Below are 6,036 nucleotides of genomic sequence, written 5' to 3'. Positions count from 1 at the left end.
TGCGAAAACTCATGTGAAAGCAATTGCAAACACAGCCATCCCCATCTCCACGTCACTCAATGAAATAGCGGAAGCAACTACAAGAGGTGTACTCCTACAGCTCATTATGCAAATGATTCACTCTGGCCAATGGCACACCTGCCTTGAGAAGAATTGACTATATAATGCCAAGGTTGCTGCACCCATGACGTGTCTATGGGGAATGCAATAACGGTCACATGCCCGCCCCTTAAAGGTTTGTTGCAGCGTCACTCAATACAATCATATCAACAACTGTGATTGGCAAAGTTCTTGATTTGGCACCCACTAGAAATCAGGGCCCTACCAAAATGAAAGCTTGGCTGTGAGGAAAAGTCTGGTTTCAAGGTCTTGAGCAGAAAGTACCACACATCACATCAACTTTATTTGGAATAATAAATGTCCATCACATTTAATATTTATAGCATGCACACAGGTTTTTGGCTAAGAGATAAAACATGTAATACATTACATTTTAAAATATCTCTTAAGTTAACGATTTTCTAATTGATACTAAACATTGCTCTTTTTGAAAATGGAATGAGAGACCAATAGTTAGCTGGTGAATTGGCCCAAAGGTATAAAAAAAGCTGAATGACTTTCTTTAAAAGCACACAGGCCCTGATGCATGGAATTGTTGCGTCTAAACTGCGGATTTGCGTGCCATTCTGTCCCCAAATCCCTGTTTGATGAATGGGGATTTATGGGCAGAATGGCACGCAAAAACCCGTTTTACACGCAAATAATTCCATGAACCAGGGCCACAATCATCGCAAAGGAATTAAAAAGCGTTTTCTGATCACTTTATATTTTCTGTTGAAGAAAAACCACTTGAAAGATGTTTGGACAAAAATGATATAAAGGACCATAACATATATGAGCTAGCACTGCTGAGTTACCTGCACCTCGTTATAAGGCATCTAGCCCACACATGGGGGCTCTGGGCAAGATATGGCTGCATCCCGGTGCCAAAAGAGATGGCAGCCATGGAACGATTGAGTGGTCAATCCAAAGCAATATTCTCCCTTATCGTCTTCCGTTCATTCCTAAGGTCCAATATTATTCTATAATTATGAGCTTTTGTAAGAGAGTCAGGCACTGTCAGAAGACTTAAATCCTTCCCAGAGGCAGGTTATTTATAACATAGCCCATGATGTGATTATATAGGGTCTTGATCAAAATGTTAGTTAACCATGCTCTTGTCATTTGATCCAGCATCTAAGAAAGCTGCAATAGGGGCTATTACGATATTGTCTTCTATATAGGATAGGACTAGTTGAGCGTGAACGTCAAAAGTAGATGCTGTGTTATGCGGACACAAAAGTCTTCTGCAGATTTATTCTGCGCCCTATGGATATGAATTGATATGAGATGGTGCTTTAGTGCAAAGCCATCGGGAGACATGAAAGAGAATTTACCATCGAAGTGCCATCGCAAAGCACATCACTGGGGCAAGTCATACACGTAGATTTCGGAACTATCCTATCAGACCAACATGACATCGTCCTTATTGATGAATTCACTCATTTCCTCTTCCTTCAATTGATCACACCCACAGCAACTCACAACATAATTTCAATGTTGGAAAAGATCTTGGCGTGTCATGGATTCTTTGAGACCGTCATGTGAGGCAATGACGCACTGTTTCAGGAGACAGAATTTTGTGCATTCTTGCAGAACTTTCTATCATACATAAAAGGACGAAGTTATGCTTTGGTATGTATATGCTGGTCTTGGTTTAGGGATATTTGTTTAGGCATTTCGTTTAGGCATATTTGTTCATGTATCTCCTTATGTATATTTGTCTATTAATTTGTATATGTATATATTTGTGTTTTAATATTTTATATTTTGTAAAGGTTCTTGATGAACTGAAACAAATAAATAAATAATAATTATAAAAGGACTGCCTTTGCATGGCCCCATGCCAGAGTGAGGCTGAATGATCAATGCCTACCTTGGAAAAGGTTTGCTGCTTGGTGCATGTACAAGACATCCAAAGAGCACTCACTGCATACGTGAGTGAATGCCCACATCTGCCTCACTCCACTACTGCTGTTGCCTCCTGAATCCCTGATGAAACAAAGTTCAAGAGGGTGGATTCTGACACTCACATACCACCCAATGCAGACAGTGGATGTGCCAAATGCCTGTCAGAAACAGGTAAATTGAAATGCGAGTGGAAGGGTGAGAAGGGAAGATGCTGCCTGTCATATTGCCGAGAGGTGAATGGTTCGTGCTGAGCAACAGACACCCCAGACACAAGCTGTGCATGCCTTATGAGAGACATCGCTGGAGGGTAGTTGAGGTTAAGGGTTCAATGAGTACAGCGAGCAACACCCAACCATTGATGACCAGGAATGAACGGGGAAGAAACACTAGACACATTCAGCAGAGACTGTACCACTTGGAAGTTCCTTTAGAAGTTCAGAGACTTGCTCCTTGATGAGCATAATGATTCATGAACATTACAACAGACACGGTCAAAGAGTTCAAAGGTTTTCTAATATTGTGAGGAGGGATGTTGTGAGATCACGGTGTGAGGCAATGCTCAGAGCTCAAGAGGAGAAGGAGGCACAATGAGGTAATTAGCGTTGACACGCTAAATTGATTAAAGGAAGGGCTGGGTCCTGAAACATGAGCAGTAGCTGGTGAATCCATGCGGCATCTTTGTGTTTCCATCACAGAGGCTCCCACACACATTACAACACAAATCTCCCCAGACCTGCATGACGTATATTGGTGTCTGGTCAAGGCATGAGTGCACAAAATGTAAAACTGCTTGCTTGGTACATAAGGCAATTTATGGAAATGGCCCACAATTCATGAGGAAAACATTCACCCCCTATCCTCCTACACACTTGGTGCTCATTTGGTGCTTGTATACATGAAGCCGAGAACGAGGGAGCAGGGTATCCATTTTCTGTCATAGCAGCAAGTCTGTAGAGGACAACCATTTGCTGTTCAGAAAGCATTTGAGCACCTTTCTTTTCCCATAAATAGTGTTGTTAAGGACGAGTTGCTTCTAATCCTCCCAGCACCAGATGGCCACATATGGGAGACAACAGTTAGTCCTATTAAGGAAATAATGACTTTACATAATATTGGTCCCATCACACCTTTATTTAATTGGCAAGCCCAATTTAGGTGATTTTTGGGGAGTAAAAATCTAATTCCCACTCTGATTGTGGATATTTTCAAAAGATATGCAAATATTTTTTAATTCTAAAAATGATATTTTGTTTGCTATCCATCTACCCTGCCAAAATTAAAGGTCCTCTTCAAATATTAGATCCTCTTCCTCTTCCTGGGCCATTGCTCTGCTGGTAGCACTGATCCAAACATATCTGTGGAACTGTGGTGGTGGAAGCAGGGGACAGGACTCTATGTGTCTGTTTCCTATATTTGTTAGTATTTTTACTCCCTATTTTTCATTGTTCAAGAACATTCTAAGGAGTAAAAATAACTTCTATGCCCCTTGTCTACAGGGCTGTTCATAAGCGTCCAATACCTTCTAAATATCATCCTCTGCTCCTTGCATTTTAAATTTAGGTCCACTTTTCCCAAGTTCAGTAGCCAATAGCAACATATGATCAGCATAAAACATGACCTTTATTTACTACCACATTTATTTTGTTTTGTTGTTGTTACTTGATTCAAATGTATTAAAAACTATTTTTACAAGGTTCCTAAGTAAAGAACGTCAAATAAGGGGAAGACAAGTAAGTCCAAGTCTGTTGTCTTTATAGTTGAAACTAATCTAACAAGACTCTGTGGATCTTAGGAAGCCACATTTGACTTACTTAATGTCCTGCTGGGATCTAATGGCTTTTGCCAGTAGTTCCATGTGCAGCACTGAATGTTGATGGCTGGAAGGTTATGAATTAATCTTAACCACTGACAATTGCTCTGGGCAAACCCGCAGGGCATTGTTTTTCAGCCTCCATTACACAAGGGGAAAACCATATGCAGACCAGGCTCGGTCCTGCCAAAAAGAGTAGCCAGCCCAAACTGCTTGGTCACATCCCTTCTTCATGAGACCTTAAGAAACCCAAAAATGTCAAGCATACAATGAAAGACTCCATGAAAGCCACATGGCCTTCATTAAAAGAAAGTTTCCCATGAACTAATCCATTGTCTTCATAAAACATGAAACAATGCTTATATCATGTGATCAAAACCCTGCACAAAACAATCGACATTTCCAACATAAGAACCATGACTAAAATATGCGTAATCTAAAACATCTAAAAACATAGGAGCCATAACAATCTCACAAGCCATAACACTGGTTGAAATGCTGTTCCCAACAGACACCAATGAAAGACTTTAGTCCAAAAAAGCTTCCTGTGAACACACCCCAAAATCTCACTGACAGGTACAAATTATTTTCCCTATTCAAAGCAATAATATTCCAGCCCTCCTCACCTTCCAGTTCCTCAGCAGACTTTCATATCCCAAGTGTGTCCAGCAGTTTAGACAATGATATGACATATCCCTGGCCTTCGTCCTGCAAATCACCGCCTCTCGTCCCAATCCTCTAGCAAGGTTTTTGAGTAAAGTCATTTTTTCAGAATATCATAGCATTCTCCAGGCCTCATTTCCTCAAATTTCTCATGGTATAGCCCCATATTCTAGCTTTGGTAATTTTCCAAATAGTCTTAGGTGTAAGAATACAATTCCTGAGCACTCAATTGCGTCATCCTCTCCATATACTTTCTTCAACACAAGCTAGTAGACACTGAACTGTGTGCTATTAGTTTACCTTTCTGCCTCCCTTTTCCCTTCCAAAAAGGACCAACTGTTGTTGATGTTCTTCTGCAGGAGGTGTATTTTTAGTTCTTGATTGGTCTCCTTTCAGACCCGTTGTACAAAGGAGTATTCCCGCATTACCACATGAGGTTCTTTGGTGTTTCTTCTGCTTCACAGCCTTCTTGTGGGCACTGCAGACTTTTCACCAAGTTTCTTCTATACACAGAGTGCCTTACAGGAGAATGTCATGTATCACTTGCCAGGTAGGAACGGGATGCTTCCAGTAAATAAATAAGAACCAGAGTGGATTCAGATCTGCTAGGGAACAAGTAAAAGAACGTGTAAAATGTTGTCACATTCTTTTTTTCTTGTTCACATAGCTCAATTTCAATTAACAACGTTTAAATCATCATATATCTGTAAGGAAAATTATAAAATATTGCTCAATTTTGCACAGGGCTGGCCATTTGCAATATTCCTAAGACACTTAACAAGAAGTACTTCACAAAACATGCTGCTTTATTTTTCAATGATAAAGAACTATTCTATAGGTTTAACTGCCAAAATTTGAACTTATTTTCCTCCTTCCTAGTTCTTTTTATAAAGTATACCTCTCGCTATCTGCTACAAACGTCCTCCACAACAAAAGTACATCATCATCCTGATCAGTTATAAAACAATTTTCCTGGGTGGTAAAACACAACAGAAACATACAATAATACAGATTTGATGAACATGACTTTTCCTTCCAGTGATAATGCCCTCAATTGCCAAGACCCCAGTGGTTTTGATATTGTTACTACCTTGTCTTCTCAAATTCTTGAATCTTCATCTAAAGAACCAAACGTATTCCCCACAATTTTACAATCTCTAACAACATTTAGCCATCTACTCGGTTGTCGCACCCAGGTCTCATACAGCATGCATTCACTTTTCCCTACATTCAATCTTAACCCAGGCACTGCAGAAACACTCAAAGCATGACCCAAATCCCTCTTTAGAGAAGATTAATTTGTCTATATCACATTCACTTAACCATATACATCAGACATTTGTACTGAATCCCATTGTTACCTGATATATGCATTCTCGACAATTCATCATCATCTCTTAACATATAACCTTAAACCTTTATACAATTTACAAACAGCAATGCAAACAAAGGGCAACGTTGTCTCCCACCATTATTTATTTTTATGCCTTCACTCAAACAACCATTTCCCAAATATTTACTCATACTCACTGTATACACATTAGCAACACATT

At 39.8% G+C, this 6,036-nt stretch overlaps 1 long non-coding RNA gene across 1 annotated transcript in view; it reads right to left on the bottom strand.

The window, feature by feature from the left end:
* Nucleotides 1-381: 381 nt before the first annotated feature.
* The window catches only part of LOC138581306 (uncharacterized), a 278,360-nt gene continuing 272,705 nt past the window's right edge, over nt 382-6,036 (bottom strand). The window contains exon 5 of the long non-coding RNA XR_011304514.1: nt 382-5,085. This is a non-coding gene — a long non-coding RNA (uncharacterized lncRNA). The remainder of the gene's footprint in view (nt 5,086-6,036) is intronic.

The sequence above is a fragment of the Ambystoma mexicanum genome, chromosome 3p, assembly GCF_040938575.1.
Source record: "Ambystoma mexicanum isolate Mex_15411 chromosome 3p, UKY_AmexF1_1, whole genome shotgun sequence".
In the NCBI taxonomy this organism is placed as follows: Eukaryota; Metazoa; Chordata; class Amphibia; order Caudata; family Ambystomatidae; genus Ambystoma; species Ambystoma mexicanum.
This window is presented reverse-complemented; position numbering and strand designations above follow the sequence as displayed.